The sequence below is a fragment of the Ursus americanus genome, chromosome X (genome assembly GCF_024610735.1).
Source record: "Ursus americanus isolate L20-20 chromosome X, mUrsAme1.1.p, whole genome shotgun sequence".
NCBI classification, from domain to species: domain Eukaryota; kingdom Metazoa; phylum Chordata; class Mammalia; order Carnivora; family Ursidae; genus Ursus; species Ursus americanus.
The window spans coordinates 10,987,167-11,005,776 of NC_142164.1; positions in this window are offsets into that span (position 1 = coordinate 10,987,167).

Consider the following 18,610-nt stretch of genomic DNA (forward strand, 5'->3'; position numbering starts at 1 on the left):
CCTGTTCAGCTTTATTCTGCGTTCATGTTTTTCCCCCAGTATGGTGATTTCTTCACTTAATGCTTATTTTTTTGCTGTGGATTTTTATGAAAAAAATCCAGCATCTGATGAACTGTTATGATAGGCCCATGCTTTATTCAATAAACTGCCATGCTGCCTAGAATGTAAATCCCTTGAGGACAGGGTCTCCACAATGAATATTCGCTCTAAAACTAGTTTATCTTATAGAATCTTTCAACTTTTCTATCCATGATTTCATGTCGGCTTGTTCAAGTCCATAGGAATAATCCTGCTACACCGCTTCAACATACCCCTGTCTGTTCAATTTATCTGACCTATCCACCTCCTCAGGCCTTTGAGAGAGCTCCAACAATCCCACCTCCTCCAAGAAACCAAAACTGGGAGAAAGGGGGCAAAGAGCCTGGTGCAACTCAGTCTGACCATGGAAATCCATTACTCACGGCAGTAAGCCTAATAGTACCCTGCCCACCCCCACCCCCCCACCAAAAAGCATGCCTAGGTTCTATTTCCTGGAAACTGCAAAGGTTACTTTATTTGGAAAATGGGTATTTGCAGATGTAATCAAGTTAAGGATGTTTAGACAAGGAGACCATTTTGGCTTATCCTGGTGATCCCTAAATCCTATGACAAGTGTTCTTGTAAGAGTAAGGCTGAAGGAAATCTGACAGACAGAAGAGGAGGAGGCAATGTTGACTACAGAGGCAGAGATCAGAGTGATACAACCACAGGCCACCAGAAGCTGGAGAAGGAAAAAAACAAAACAAAACAGTCTCTCCCCTAGAGCCTCTAGAGGCAGACTTGCAACCCTGCGTACACCTTAATTTCAGACTTCTGGACTCAAAAACTGCAAGAGAACAAATTCATGCTGCTTTAAGTCACAAGTTTGTAGTAATTTGTTACCGTAGCCACTCACCCTTCAAATGTCACCCCTCCGTATACACTCACTACTCTATTACATGATCTATTCATTTGATGCATCTGATTATTAATACAGAATCATGGTGTGGTGGTGCCTTTGGGATCACATAGGCTTGACTTTGAATCCTGGCTCGGGCACTCACTAGTCATAAAATCTGGGCAAGCACTAACAACTCACTGAGCCTCAATTTCCGGTTAAATAAGAATAATACTATTTTTGAAAGATCGCGATCAAAGTTAGAGATAACGATATGTTGCACTTAGAGTTTAGCATACTGTATGCATTCAGAGATGTTATCAGGTTCAGTACTCCATGGGGCCACATTAGGGATGCCAAACATTAAAATGTCCAAAGGATTGATAACCATATCTACTTAAGCAAGTCCACCCAAGACCCAGCACACACCTCACTTCTTGCAAGCTGCCACCATGTACACTTCCCTTTATCACTATTTCTTAACAAAAGCAAGAACCCAGGGATTCTAAATTCTAATCTCAGTTCCGAGGTGGGCTTATGACTGTAATCCTAGGTGCTTCCAATAGTCTTTTCCTCAGTTTTGGTGTCTACAAAACTACTTAATATGCCTCCTGAGATACACAAAGATCTATAAACAAATAAAATGCCATAAACATCTTCATCCTTGTTGTGAACTGTGTCATCATTGGGCCATTAACTGCAGTAACATTGGACCTCTACTCAAATAGTTACTTTTTGCAAAAGAGAATGATGTATCCCAGGGATTTAAAAGCTACTTTAGCAGCAGTTGAAGCACTGTATTAGCAAAACTAAAGTCATACATTGTATGTCTGTTTTCCAGACATCTCTGGAAGAGAATCTCTCCCATAGTAAATAGCCAGATGTATGGCCAGAAACCAAAATGGGTTTCAGAATATTGTTGTGTTTTTCAAGTGCCTCTCCAGGTATTTTTAAAGTATTGAACAGATACATAATTGACAACGGCCTACCATTCAATGATTTTGAGGAGTTTATTTATATTCCATAGGCATTTTTCAAATTCTATCTAGCAATGCCTTGATATAAGAGGATATCAAGACATTATTCACTGAGATGACTACCATGAAGAGCAGGAAATTCTCCAGTATTGTGTTAGCTTCAGGACTACATGTACACAAAACTGTATCTCTCAAAGGCAGGGCTCTGTTATTGGTATTATTAGAGAAAGGGCAAAGTAAAGCTCAGTAAATACATACTCTCTTCCCTCTTCTGTCTCTAACTCCTAAAAATGTGTTGACTGCCATGCAACTGATCAAAACATTTCCTTCAGGTCTTCTGGAATAATCCAATTTAAGTGCTAAAGGAATATGAGGAAAGGGCAAGATTGAATCTATACATGTGTTCAGGGGAAAGAGGCTGAGGCCTGGGAAGGCTTCATTGAGGAAGTAAACATTTGAACCAGACCACCAACAGCCATACAGCAGAATATCATGCAAATACTAGATATCAAATAAATATTTCTATCACAATTTCTAATTGAAAATTTAGAAATTACTATCGATGATGCTTACATTTTCCACGGGCACTTCTGACAAAAGAAATGTTAAAAATAACCAAAAAGTATTAAATATGCAATGCTTAACAGACAAGAACACATAAATAAAATAGTCTCTCAAATTCTATTGTTCCACTCATATGTATGAGGGTAGCTACCATCTCAGAGGAAGTTATACCAAGCTCACCGCAGAGTGGGATATTGCACCCAGAATTCCTTTTATTGTACCTTTACAAATTTTAGACCTAAAGGTGTATAGGTTGAGTGTACTTACAAAAACTACATTAACTATTCCATGGTTGACTGATCAGTCAAGGGAAGAGGGACGTATAGAAAAAAGAAAAGGACATGGAAATAAAAAGCTATGAAAGAAGAGAAGTAACTTCAAAACAGTTAACTGCTGTATGCATATAGACATGGCTCTTGTATTGACAATTTTAAAAACCCATTATCTTTCTTTCTCCAAAAGTGTCCTTTAACCTAAAACTTAAATCTGTGGCATTTCTCAATGTCCCTAGGGTGGCAACATGAATCCAGTGTTCTCAGGGATGATGACTTTTTTTTTTCCCAAATACACTTATATCTCCAGCAGAACAGCAGAAGCTGTGTTCGTCATTGATAAAACTCAGAAAGATTTCCACTCCCAGCTGTCCTTGCTTACTACTTTTCATTTGTAAATTAAATAAGGAAATGATAAGGGCACATAAAGTACTGAAACACTTTACAAAAAAAGCTCCATGCCATCCTGCTTTTGCAGAAAGGCTTACTTTCTTTCTTAGGGCATGCTCATGCCAGTCTCCTTCCTTTTGTATTTGCTAAGATAATGATGCTTGAATTTTCTGATTTCCCCAGATCTGATTGTCTCATGTAACAACTTCTTTCACAATTCTTATTTAAAATCAATCAATCAATCATTCATTCATTCATTCATTCATTCATTCATTTATATGACAAATATTTACTAGTGCCTACTAGATGACCTAGATACTAGGGATATAGTGGAGAATGAGACAAGCAAGGACCCTGACCTCACAGAGCTTGCATTCTAATAGGGGACACTAAATTACACAAATAATTATTTAACAACTATTTCAAGGGGAAAATATAGCATACTGAGAGTTTATAACAGGGTAAACTGCTGTAATTTGAGAAGGGGGGGCACTAGCCAGCTAAGGTCACTCTGGAAAAATTACATTTGAAGGAAGATCAGAAGAATGTTGGAGTTAGCTAGGTAAAGAGAGGTAGGAAAAATTGTTTCAGGCAGCGAAATAACATGTGGATGTCCTTGTGGAAGGAAAAATTGTGGCAGTCCTGAAATTGTAAAAAGCCAGTCAAGCTGGAGCTCTGAATGAAGAATAGAAAGGGGAAAATGAATTCAGGGGAGAGAAGTGGGAGGAGAGGAGACATCTTGTGCACAGCCATGGCAAAAAGTTTACATTTGATAAAGTATTCCAGGTACTACTAGAATTAGATGAAATAAAGACAATCATGTTAACTAACTTGCTAGAACTCTTTGTACAAATTAGTCTGAAGATAAATGTACATCAAAGCGAAAATCCTTCACAATCTACCATTCAATGCAATCCCTATCAAAATACCATCGACATTTTTCACAGAGCTGTGAACAATCAATCCTAAAATTTGTATGGAACCAAAAAAGACCCCAAATAGCCAAGTTATGTCGAAAAAGAAAACCAAAGATGAGGGCATCACAATTCCAGACTTCAATGGAACAGAATAGAGAGCCCAAAAATGGACCCTCAACTCTATGGTCAACTAATCTTTGATAAAGCAGGAAAGAATATCCAATGGAAAAAAGACAGTCTCTTCAACAAATGGTGTTGGGAAAACTGGACAGCAACATGCAGAAGAATGAAACTGAACCCCTTTCTTAAAGCATTCACAAAAATAAATGCAAAATGGATGAAAAACCTAAATGTGAGACAGGAATCCATCAAAATCCTAGAAGAGAACACAGGCAGAAACCTCTTCGGCCTCTGCTGCAACAACTTCTTGCTAGACATGTCTACAAAGGCAAGGGAAACAAAAGCAAAAATGAACTTTTGGGACTTCATCAGGATAAAAAGCTTTTGCACAGCCAAGGAAACAGTCAACAAAACTAAAAGGCAACCTACGGAATGGGAGAAGATATTCACAAATGACATATCAGATAAAGGGCTAGTATCCAAAATCTATAAAACTTACCAAACTCAACACCCAAAGAACCAAAAAATCCAGTCAAGATATGGGCAGAAAACATGAACAGATATTTCTCCAAAGAAGACATACAAATGGCTAACAGACACATGAAAAAATGTTCAACATCACTAGCCATAAGGGAAATACAAATCAAAAACCACAATGAGATACCACCTCACACCAGTCAGAATGGCTAAAATTAACAAGTCAGGAAATGACAGGTGTTGCTGAGAATGTGGAGAAAGGGGAACCTTCTTACACTGTTGGTGGGAATGCAAACTGGTACAGCCACTCTGGACAACAGTATGGAAGTTCCTCAAAAAGTTAAAAATAGAACTACCCTACGACCCAGCAATTTGCACTACTGGGTATTTATCCAAAAGATACAAAAATAGTGATTCAAAGGGGCACCTACACCCCAATGTTTACAGCAGCAATGTCTACGATAGCCAAAATATGGAAAGAGTCCACATGTCCATCAACAGATGAACGGGTAAAGAAGATGTGGTCTACATACACAATGGAATATTAGCCATCAAAAAGAATGAAATCTCGCCATTTGCAACAACGTGGATGGAACTAGTAGGTATCACGCTAAGTGAAATAAGTCAGAGAACGACAAATACCATATGCTTTCACTCATGTGAAATTTAAGAAATAAAACTGGTATCAAGATAAGATTGAATAGAGTGAAAAATGGGCCAGTATAGGGCATAAATCTATAAAACATATATGTGAAAAAATAAAATAAAAGTTGAGAAGTGACTTAAAAGCATAGGTTGGGAAATAAGAATCTATTTGAAACGTGAGCAGGGTTAAAAAAAAGAAAGAATAAAAGAAACAAAAAGGAAACGTAAAATTTCAGCCTGAAGTATAAGCGAGTCGTGAGAGGGAACACCTGAAGCTCCCTATATTATTTTCCCCTGGCGCTGGAGTTTTAGTCCTGTGGGAAATAAGCATATCATTCACCTGTTCTTGCAGTCTGTCTTCTGGGAGAGGGGCCTGCTGCTCGGCTTCTCAGGCGTCTCAGGCTTCTCTCCTTCTCAGGGGGAACGTGAACCGGTCGCCTGCACGGCTTCTCTTCCCTGGCATCTTTCCGCTTCTCTTTAGAGGGTCAGAGCAAACATGGCCATGCGGGAATCTCCGGCCCAGAGTCACAGTGTCTCAGTCCACCCCCCTCAATAGATCCTCCAGGTCAATCCGTCTCCACACCTGCACGTACCCAACTCCACAGACTCGTGCAATCCTCTAGCCGAGGGGCCGTTGCATCGATTCATAATGTCTTTGCCCCGTGCGGAATTGCTCGGCCCTTGCCAGGGGCCAGGCTAAATCACCTGCTCCGGTTTGCTCTCTGTGGCTTTTGTTCCCTGAAGGCTTTCCATGCAGCTTTAGAGGAGAAGACTGAAAATGGCGGCCTCCCAATCTCCTGCCCCGGAAGAGCCGAGAGCTCGGGGCTCCACTCCTCAGTGTGCCCTCAGGGAAAAGCAGTCAATCACTCCCGTTTCCCTGGTCTCTGGCCGCACTCCGTGCACCTGGCCTGTGACCCATCGTTCCTATCTCTAGCACGCAGCCCTGTTTGGAGCCTCCAAACCCAGCAGGCTCCTGCGGCGCGCTCTCAGGCCGCTCCTCCTGGGGGAGGAATGGGGCACTTCCTGGTTCTGCCGCTTTTTGGGCCCCTGCGACTATGCCAGGAATCACGGTTTATGGCAATTCCGAGCTGAGAGCCCACTCCTGGGCTCACTCTTTGCGGCCGGATTCCCCACTCTGATACCTGGGAGCTCTGCTGCCCTCAGGCAGCTCCAGTCTTCCAGTGACCCCAAGGGTCCTGAGACCAAACTGTCCCAGCGAGAGTTCCACCTCCCACCCCCCACCCCCCGCTTAGCCACCTGAGCAACATCCTTCACTGTAGCAGACTTCCCAAAGTTCCAATTTTCTGCTCCGAGGTTCTATCACTTGCCAGTAGGTGGCTGATGGAGGCCCCCCCCCTCCCCGAGGTCTGTCTTCCCATGTATCTCCTTGGATTCACTTCTCCTTTGCAATTTTGGGATATAGTGTCTTCTAACACACAGACCAAAAATCAAGCAGGAACAGGCAAATCACCCTGCTTTATCCACCCTGAGAGATTATAATCTCTCTCCCCACCCCCCTCTTTTCTTTCTTTCTTTCTTTTTTATTTCTTCTTTACTGTTTTGGATCATCTTGGTCTCGGTGGCATATATGTGGTAGCTTTTGACCACTTCAGATTTTTTCTAAGGTGCATTTTGCTTGGGTAGTGGTTGATATTTTGGACTCTGTCCATTCCCTCAACCATCCCTTAACAGAATGACAAGGAGGAGGAACTCCCAACAAAGAAAAGAACCAGAAACAACGTCCTCTGCCACAGATCTAATGGATATGGATATAAGCAAGATGTCAGAGATAGACTTCAGGGTAGCAATCACGAAGTCAATAGCTAGGCTTGAAAAAAGCATTAGTGACAATATAGAATCTCTAAGGGCAGGAATGAGTTATAATCAGGCCGAACTTAAAAATGCTGTGAATGAGATGCAGTCTAAACTGGATACTTTAACAGCCTTGGTAAATGAGGCAGAAGAAGAATTAGTAATCTAGAAGATAAGCTGATAGAAAGGAAGGGAGCTGAGGAAGACAGGGATAGGCAGCTAGTAGCCCATGAGAACAGACTTAGAGAGATCAATGACACCATGAAATGTTCCAATGTCAGAATTATTGGGATGCCCAAGGGGGTGGAGAGAGAGAAAAGACTACAAGGTATATTTGAGCAAATCATAGCTGAGAACTTCCCTAATCTAGGGAAGGAAACAAGCATTCGTGTCCAAGAGGCAGAGGGGACTCCTCCCAAAATCAATAAAAATAGATCAACACCCCAACATATAATAATGAAGCTTGCAAATCTTAGAGCCAAGGAAGTTATCCTGAGAGCAACTAGGGAGAAGAGATTTCTTATATACGGAGGGATGAATATCAGAATAACATCAGACCTATCCACAGAGACCTGGCAAGCCAGAAAGGACTGGCAAGACATATCCAGGTACTAAATGAGAACATGCAGCCAAGAATATACAGCAAGGCTGTCATTCAGAATGGAAGGAGAAAGAGCTTCAAGGACAGGCAGAAACTGAAAGAATATGTGACCACCAAGCCAGCCCTGCAAGAACTATTAAGGGGGATTCTATAAAAGAAGAAAGACCCCAAAAGTAATATAGACCAGAAATTAACAATCTATAGAAACAGGGATTTTATAGGCAATATGATGGCACTAAATTCTTATCTTTCAGTAGTTACTCTCAGTGTGAAAGGTTGACTGCTCCCATCAAGAGATAGGGTTTCAGACTGGATAAAAACGCAGGACCCACTCATATGCTGTCTACAAGAGACTCATTTTGAACCTAAAGACACCTCCATATTGAAAGTGAGGGGATAGAGAACAATTTACCATGCCAACAGACCTCAAAAGAAAGCTGGGGCAGCAATCCTCATATCAGACAAATTAGATTTAAACCAAAAACTGTAGTAAGAGATGTAAAGGGATACTATATCATACTTAAAGGGTCTATCCAACAAGAAGATCTAACAATTATAAATATTTATGCTCCTAACTTGGGAGCAGCCAGTTTTATAAACCAATTAATAACAAAATTAAAGAAACACATTGATAATAATACAATAATAGTAGGGGACTTTAATACCCCACTCATAGCAATGGACAGATCATCTAAGCAAAAGATGAATGAAGAAACAAGAGCTTTGAAGGACACATTGGACCAGATGGACTTTGTAGATATATATAGAATATTCTACCCTAAAACAACAGAAAACTCATTCTTCTCCAGTGCACATGAATTTCTCCAGAATAGATCACATACTGGGTCACAAATCAGGTCTCAATTGATATCAAAAGACTGAGATTATTCCCTGCATATTTTCAGACCACAATGCTTTGAAACTGGAACTCAACCACAAGGAAAAATTTGGAAGGAACATAAACACTTGGAGGTTAAAAAGCATCCTGCTAAAGAATGAATGGGTCAACCAGGGAATTAAAGAGGAACTTAAACAATTCACACAAACCAATGAAAATGAAAACACATTGGTTCAGAACCTATGGGATACTGCAAAGGTGTCCTTAGAGGGAAGTACATAGCCATCCAAGCCTTTCTCAAAAAATTAGAAAAATCCCAAATTCACAAGCTAACCTAAAGGATCTGGAAAAAGAACAGTAAATAAAGCCTAAACCAAGCAGGAGAAGAGAAATAATAAAGATTAAAGCAGAAATCTATGAAATAGAAACCAAAAGAACAGCAGAACAGATCAACGAAACTGGAAGCTGGTTCTTTGAAAGAATTAATAAGATCGATAAACCTCTGGCCAGACTTATCCAAAAGAAAAGAGAAAGGACCATAATAAATAAAATCATGAATGAAAGGGGAGAAATCACGACAAATACCAAGGAAATAGAGAAAATTATCAGAATTTATTACCAGCAGCTATATGCCAACAAACTAGACAATCTGCAAGAAATGGATGCATTCCTGGATACTTACAAACTACCAAGACTGAAACGGGAAAAAATAGACAATCCGAACAGACCAATAGCTAGCAAGGAAATTGAAACAGTAATCAAAAACCTTCTAAAAAAACAAAATCCAGGGCCTGATGGCTTCCCAGGGGAATTCTACCAAACACTCAAAGAAGAAACCATACCTATTCTACTGAAGCTATTAAAAAAAATAGAAATGGAAGGAAAACTTCCAAACTCATTCTATGAGGCCAGGATTAACCTGATCCCAAAACCAGACAAAAACCCCATCAAAAAGGAGAATTACAGACCAACATCCCTGATGAACATGGATGCCAAAATACTCAACAAGATCCTAGGCAATAGGATCCAAAGGTACATTAAAAGGATTATTTGCCATGACCAAGTGGGATTTATTCCTGGGATGAAAGGGTGGTTCAACATTTTCAAATTAATGTGATAGATCACATTAACAAAAGAAGAGACAAGAACCATATGATCTTCTCAATTGATGCAGAAAAAGCATTTGACAAAATACAGCATCCTTTCCTGATTAAAACTCTTCAAAATATAGGGATAGAGGGGAAATTACCTCAATATCATAAGGGCCATCAATGAAAAGCCCACAGCAAATATCATTCTCAATGGGGAAAAACTCAGAGCTTTTCCCTTAAGGTCAGGAACATGACAGGGATGCCCACCCTCACCACTTTTGTTCAACATAGTACTAGAAGTCCTAGCCTCAGCAATCCGACAACAAAAAGAAATAAAAGGCATTTGAATTGGTAAAGAAGAAGTCAAATTCTCTCTCTTCCCAGATGACATGATACTTTATGTGGAAAACCCAAAAGACTCCACCTCCAAATTACTAGAACTCATATAGCAATTCAGCAATGTGGCAGGATACAAAATCAATGCACAGAAATCAGTTGTATTTCTATACGCTAACAATGTAACTAAAGAAAGAGAAATTAAGGAATTGATTCCATTTACAATAGCACCAAAAACCATAAGATACCTAGGAATAAACCTAACCAAAGAGCCAAAGTGTCTGTACTCAGAAAACGATAGAACACTCATGAAAGAGATTGAGGAAGACATAAAGACATGGAAAAACATTCCATGCTCATGGATTGGAAGAATAAACATTGTGAAAATGTCTATGCTGTCCAGAGCAATCTACACTTTCAATGCAATCCCTATCAAAATTCCATCGATATTTTTCACAGAGCTGGAAAAAACAATCCTAAAATTCGTATGGAACCAGAAAAGACGCTGAATCACCAGGGGATTTTTGAAAAAGAAAATCAAAGCTGAGGGCATCACAATGCCTGACTTCAAGTTATATTACAAAGCTGTGGTCATCAAGACAGCATAGTATTGGCACAAAAACAGACACATAGATCAATAGAACAGAATAGAGAGCCCAGAAATGGACCCTCAACTCTATGGTCAAGTAATCTTCCACAAATCAGGAAAGAATATCCAATGGAAAAAAGACAGTGTCTTCAATAAATGGTGCTAGGAAAATTGGATAGCCACATGAAGAAGAATGAAACTAGACATTCTTTTACACCATACACAAAAATAAACTCAAAATGGTTGAAAGACCTGGGTGCCTCGGTGGCTCAGTCGTTAAGCATTTGCCTTCAGCTCAGGTCATGATCCCAGGGTAATGGGATCGAGCCCCACATCACGCTCCCTGCTCAGCGGGAAGCCTGCTTCTCTCTCTCCCACTCCCCCTGCTTGTGTTCCCTCTCTCACTCTCTCTGTCTCTGTCAAATAAATAAATAAAATCTTTTAAAAAATAGTTGAAAGACCTAAATATGAGACAGGAATCCATCAAAATCCTAGAGGAGAACATAGGCAGTAACCTCTTCAACACTGGCCACAGTGACTTCTTTTAAGAAATGTCTCTAATGGCAAGGGAAACAAAAGCAATATTGAACTTTTGGGACTTTATCAAGATAAAATCTTTCACACAGCAAAGGAAACAGTCAACAAAAGGGCTGGTATCCAAGATCTATAAAGAACTTCTCAAACTCAACACCCCCCAAAAAACAAATAATCCAGTCAAGAAATGGGCAGAAAACATGAACAGACCCTTCTCCAAAGAAGACATACAAATGACTAACAGACACATGAAAAAAAAATGTTCAACATCACTAGCCATCAGGGAAATACAAATCAAAACCACAATGAGATACCACCTTACACCAGTTAGAATGGCAAAAATTAACAAGGCAGGAAACAACTAGTGTTGGCAAGGATGTGGAGAAAGGGGAACCTTCTTACACTGTTGGTAGGAATGCAGGCTGGTACCGCCACTCTGAAAAACAGTATGGAGGTTCCTCAAGAAGTTAAAAATACAGCTACCCTATGATCCAGCAATTGCACTACTGGGTATTTACCCCAAAGATACAGATGTACTAAAAAGAAGGGACACATGCACCCCAATGTTCATAGCAGCAATGTCCATAATAGCCAAAGTTTGGAAGGAGCTGAGATGCCCTTCAACAGATGGATAGATAAAGAAGATGTGGTTCATATATACAATGGAATATTACTCAGCCATCAGAAGGGATGAATACCCACCATTTATATTGACATGGAGGGAACTGGAGGGGATTACGCTAAGTGAAATAAATCAAGCAGAGAAAGACAATTATCATACAGTTTCACTCATATGTGGAACATAGGGAATAGCACGGAGGACCATAGGGGAAGGGAGAGAAAACTGAATGGGAAGAAATCAGAGAGGAGGGGAGCCTGGGTGGCTCAGTCGTTAAGCATCTGCCTTTTGCTCAGGGTGTGATCCGGGCATTCTGGGATTGAGCCCCGCATCAGGCTCCTCCACTGGGCGGCTTCTTTTTCCTCTCCCAATCCCCCTGCTTGTGTTCCCTCTCTCGCTGGCTGTCTCTCTCTCTGTCAAATAAATAAATAAAATCTTTAAAAAAATCAGAGAGGAAGACAAACCATGAGAAGACTCTGGACTCTGGGAGCCAAACTTAGGGTTACAGAAGGGGGGGAGATAAGGTAACTGCAGGATGGGTATTAAGGAGGGCACGTGTGGTGATGAATACCAGGTGTTATATGCAACTAATGAATCGTTGAACACTACATCAAAAAATAATGATGTACTCTATGTTGGCTAATTGAAAATAAGAAAAAATAAAGAAAGAAGAGAGAAGAAAAAGAAAAGAAAAAAGAAACAAAACTGATGAATATAGGAAAGGGAAGTGAAAATAAGAAGAAAACAGAGAGGGAGACAAACCATAAGAGACTCTTAACTATAGGAAATAAACTGAGGGTTGCTGGAGGGGAGGCGGGTGGGGGGATGGGGCAATTGGGTAATGGGCATTAGGAGGGCACTTGATGTAATGAACACTGGATGTCATATGCAACTGAAGAATCACTAAATTCTATCCCTGAAACTAAAAATACACTATATGTTAACTAAATTGAATTTAAATTTTAAAAAATGAAAATGCTTCATATCAGCAAAATGTATATATTTTTGTATTGATACACTATCGAGTTTATTGATTACAATATATTTTCTTATATTATTTTACACTTACATTTTCCCATTCCTAGTTACTTTAGTACAAGTAGTCAACTTTAAGGTACAAGAGAATATGTATTATGCTTTTTTCTGGAATTTCAATATATTGTAGAAAGTACCTGACATCACATTAAATCTGTTCTTATAGATATTTGGAATTTTTGTTTGTTTTTATTTTTAATAGGCCTATCTTCAAAATGGCTGGTAACACAGAGCCAATCTAATCTCTTCATTAAAGCAGACAAGTAAACTAAGAATATACTATGAAATGAAAGTATGTTCCCTAAATAATAACAGCTCTGTATGCCAAAAGCGTATTTGGATTTTATGAATCGATGGTTTAAGGTAATCTTCTCCCATTAAGTCCTTAAAGGTGTGTGTGTGTGTGTGTGTGTGTGTGTGTGTGTGTGTGTGACAGAGAGAGAGAGAGAGGAGAAATAATATCCAAATAGACATACATATTACTGCCTTCCATCACCAAGGATACTACTTGTAGTGAGAACTGGTAGTGTCATAGTACAACAAAAATAGATTCAAAACCAAGGATGTTTTTCATTACTAAATACACATGATTTATGGGTTAAAATGTTTGGCCAACTAACTACTGACATAAGGACAGTGAACTACATTTCATGGAAGCCATACAGAATGAACAGAGTATATGCATTTAAGTTCTTTCATTGCTGCTCACTAAATGTGTGGCTTGGACAAGCTACTTAATCCTTCTGAGCCTCAGTTTTCTTATCCATTAAATGAGTATAAAACATTCATAAAATTGAAGTACAGATCAAACTATACAATATAAAAGTATTTATTAAACATGATATTAACTATTATCAAAAATTAACTATGATTAACCATTATTAAACTTCTAGTAAACTATTTATTAAACAAAGTATTTCCAAATATCACTTTTTTTCCACTGGAGAATTTTGATGTACTAATCTTGCAATGACTATTTTGTTCATATAAATTAAAATTGAACCTGGATATGAAAATCTTACTGCTACTTAAATTGTTCCAGTGCATAGTAAAAAGAAAACTTTCATTTTGTTGATGAATGAAGCATAATGTTGATACCTCAACCTGATAAAAACACACACACGACAACTACAAACCAATCTCATGAATACTGATGGAAAACTTGGAGTTACATGTACAAGCAGATTCCAATTACACATTAAAAATAAAAAGATGTTATGACCAAATGAGATTCATTCCAGAGATGCAGGGAAGGTTTAAAATGAGAAAATTCCTTATCCATCATTTAAATAAATCTAAGGGAAAAAACTATAAGATTTTCTCCATAGATGCTGAAAACAGGCTACACAAAATTTAACACTGTGAGGTAACATGAGTCTCCCTCTCTCTCTCCCACTCTCTCTCACACACACACACAAACACACACATATATAATACACAAATATATATTTATGTGTTTATAAATATGAAGGTAGGGAAACATTATGAGCACTGTCACTAAGGAGCAGAACAAGGGAAGAAGTCCCTCTACCTCAGCTACAGTTTCACAACAAGAGAAAAAGGCCTGAAAATTGGAAAAGAAGTTTTACGTATAATAAAATAATAGTATATATGGAAAAACAAAAAAAAAATAAAAAGAAAAAAGTAAAATAAATACAAAACTAAATTAAAGTTTTTTTGACATGACATAAAATCAGCACAGAGAAACAACAGCATACACACACACACACACACACACACACACACACACACAGAAATTAGAAGCTACTTAGGCAACACAGTATTCAAAACCTATATAAGAAAATATTAAAACTGGGGATGCCTGAGTGGCTCAGTCAGTTAAGCATCTGCCTTTAGCTCAGGTTATAATCTCAGAGTCCTGGCATCGAGCTCCATGTTGGGCTCTGCTAAGTGGGAGCCTGTTTCTCCCTCTCCATCTGACTGCTGCTCCCCCTGCTTGTGCTCCCTCTGTCAAATAAATAAATAAAATCTTTTAAAAAAGAAAATATTAAAACATTCCTGAAAGGCCTGAAAATAAATCTGAACAATTGAAAAAGCAGCTCTTGTACTTGGATAGGATAACTCAACTTTGTAAAGATGTCTTCCCAATTTAATATATTAATTTAATGCTATCTCATCAAATATAAGAAGTTATTTTTTATAAAGGTAGACATGTGGATTCTGAAATTCACATGGAGAAATTAACATGTAAGAGCTCTGAGAAAAAAGAGCAATAAAAGGAGAACTAGTGCAACTAGATGTTAAAACATGCTCTAAAGTTTCTATAATGAAGATTCTGTAGTAACGGCAGATAAATAGGCCTACAGACTAATTTTACTGAATAGGAAGTCCACAGATAGACAAAATGATACACAGAAATTTAGTATACGATAACTATATCACATAACTGAGAAAAAGATGAATGTTTTAACAAAAGGCATGGGACCCCTACATAGCTATTTTGGGAAAAGTTAAATTAGATACATCATACCTAGAATAAACACCAAATAGAACTGAAATGTAAGTGTTCAAAAACTGAAACCACATAAATATTAAAAGAAACATTGGGGGGAGTACAGTAAAGCAGATCAACAGAACTAGAAGCTGGTTATTTGAGAGAATCAATAAAATTGACAGACCACTGGCAAGACTTACCCAAAAAGAATAGAGAAAGGACCCAAATTAATAAAATTATGAATGAAAAAGGAGAGGTCACAACCAACAACAATGAAATTGGAAGGATTATTAGAAACTTTTATCAACAGCTATATGCCAATAAATGAAGCAATCTGGAAGAGATGGAGGCCTTCCTGGAAACCTATAAACTACCAAGACTGAAACAGGAAGAAATTGATTTTTTAAACAGGCCAATTAATTATGAAGAGATTGAGTCAGTGATAAACAACCTTCCAAATAACAAAACTCCAGGCCTGGACGGTTTTCCTGGGGAATTCTACCAAACATTCAAAGAAGAAATAATACCTATTCTCCTAAAGCTATTTCAAAAAATAGAAACAAAGGAAAGCTACCAAACTCATTCTATGAGGCCAATATTACCTTGATCCCCAAACCAGGCAAAGACCCCATCAAAAAGGAGAATTACAGACCGCTATCCCTGATGAATATGGACGCCAAAATCCTCAACAAGATCCTGGCTAATAGAATCCAACAGTACATTAAAAGGATTATCCATCATGACCAAGTGGGATTCATCCCTGGGATGCAAGCGTGGTTCAACATTCGCAAATCGATCAGCGTGATACATCATATCAACAAGAAAAGACTCAGGAACCATATGATCCTCTCAATTGATGCAGAAAAAGCATTTGACAAAATACAGCATCCTTTCCTGATTAAAACCCTTCAGAGTGTAGGAATAGAGGGTACATTTCTCAATCTCATAAAAAGCCATCTATGAAAAGCCTACAGCAAATATTATTCTCAATGGGGAAAAGCTGGAAGCCTTTCCCTTAAGATCAGGAACACGACAAGGATGCCCACTCTCGCCACTACTATTCAACACAGTACTAGAAGTCCTTGCAACAGCAATCAGACAACAAACAGGATAAAAGGTATCCAAATCGGCAAAGAAGAAGTCAAACTGTCTCTCTTCGCAGATGACATGATACTCTATACGGAAAACCCAAAAGAAGCCACTCCCAAACTATTAGAAGTTATAGAGCAATTCAGTAATGTGGCAGGATAAAAAAATCAATGCTCAGAAATCAGTTGCATTTCTATACACGAATAATGAGACTGAAGAAAGAGAAATTAGGGAATCCATCCCATTTACAATAGCACCAAAAACCATATGTTACCTTGGAATTAACTTAACCAGAGACGTAAAGGACCTATATTCTAGAAATTATAAATCACTCTTGAAAGACATTGAGGAAGACACAAAAAGATGGAAAAATATTCCATGCTCATGGATCAGAAGAATTAACATAGTTAAAATGTCCATGCTACCCAGAGCAATCTACACTTTCAATGCTATCCTGATCAAAATACCGAGGACATTTTTCAAAGAACTGGAACAAATAGTCCTTAAATTTGTATGGAAACAGAAAAGGCCCCGAATCTCCAAGGAACTGTTGAAAAGGATAAACAAAGCTGGGGGCATCACAATGCCGGATTTCGAGCTGTACTACAAAGCTGTGATCACAAAGACAGCATGGTACTGGCACAAAAACAGACACATAGACCAATGGAACAGAATAGACAACCCAGAAATGGACCCTCGGCTCTTTGGGCAACTAATCTTTGATAAAGCAGGGAAAAACATCCAGTGGAAAAAAGACAGTCTCTTCAATAAATGGTGCTGGGAAAATTGGACAGCTACATGCAAAAGAATGAAACTTGACCACTCTCTCACACCATACACAAAAATAAACTCCAAATGGATGAAAGACCTCGATGTGAGACAGGTATCCATCAAAATCCTAGAGGAGAACATAGGCAGCAACCTCTACGACATCGGCCAAAGCAAACTTTTTCATGACACATCTCCAAAGGCAAGAGAAACAAAAGATAAAATGAACTTGTGGGACTTCATCAAGATAAAAAGCTTCTGCACAGCCAAGGAAACAGTCAAAAAAACTAAGAGGCAGCCCACGGAATGGGAGAAGATATTTGCAAATGACACTACAGATAAAAGACTGGTATCCAAGATCTACAAAGAACTTCTCAAAATCAATACACGAGAAAGAAATAAACAGATCATAAAATGGGCAGAAGATAGGAACAGATATTTTTCCAATGAAGACATACAAATGGCTAACAGACACATGAAAAATGTTCAAAATCATTAGCCATCAGGGAAATTCAAATCAAAACCACACTAGGATACCACCTTACGCCAGTTAGAATGGCAAAAATTGACAAGGCAAGAAACAATTGCTGGAGAGGGTGTGGAGAAAGAGGATCCCTCCTACATTGTTGGTGGGAATGCAAGTTGGTACAGGCACTCTGGAAAACAGTGTGGAGGTCCCTTAAAAAGTTAAAAATTGAGCTACCCTATGATCCAGCCATTGCACTACTGGGTGTTTACCCCAAAGATACAGACATAGTGAAGAGAAGGGCCATATGCACCCCAATGTTCATAGCAGCATTGTCCACAATAGCCAAATCGTGGAAGGAACCGAGATGCCCTTCAACAGATGACTGGATTAAGAAGTTGTGGTCCATATATACAATGGAATATTACTCAGCTATCAGAAAGAACGAGTTCTCAACATTTGCTACAACATGGACGGCACTGGAGGAGATAATGCTAAGCGAAATAAGTCTAGCAGAGAAAGACAATTATCACATGATTTCTCTCATCTATGGAACATAAGAACTAGGAAGATCGGTAGGGGAAGAAAGGGATAAAGAAAAGGGGGGTAATCGGAAGGGGGAATGAAGCATGAGAGACTATGTACTCTGAGAAACAAACTGAGGGCTTCAGAGGGGAGGGAGGTGGGGGAATGGGATAGGCTGGTGATGGGTAGTAAGGAAGGCACGTATTGCATGGTGCACTGGGTGTTATACACAACTAATGAATTATTGAACTTTACATCGGAAACCAGGGATGTACTGTATGGTGACTAACATAGTATAATAAAAAAACATTAAAAAAAAAAAAAACAAACATTGGGGGGAATTCATTTACAACCTGTATATGGGGCCAGTCTTTTAACTATATCTCAAAATCTGGAAACAATAGAAGAAAAGAATTGTGACTTTATCTACATAAGAATGGAAAACTTCAGCACTGCAGAAAATAGATACCATAAAAAGAGGAAAAAGACAAATGAAAAACTGGAAGAAAATCCATTCAACTTATATCATAAACAAAGGGCTACTTCCCAAGTATGTAAAGAGCTTTTAAATGAC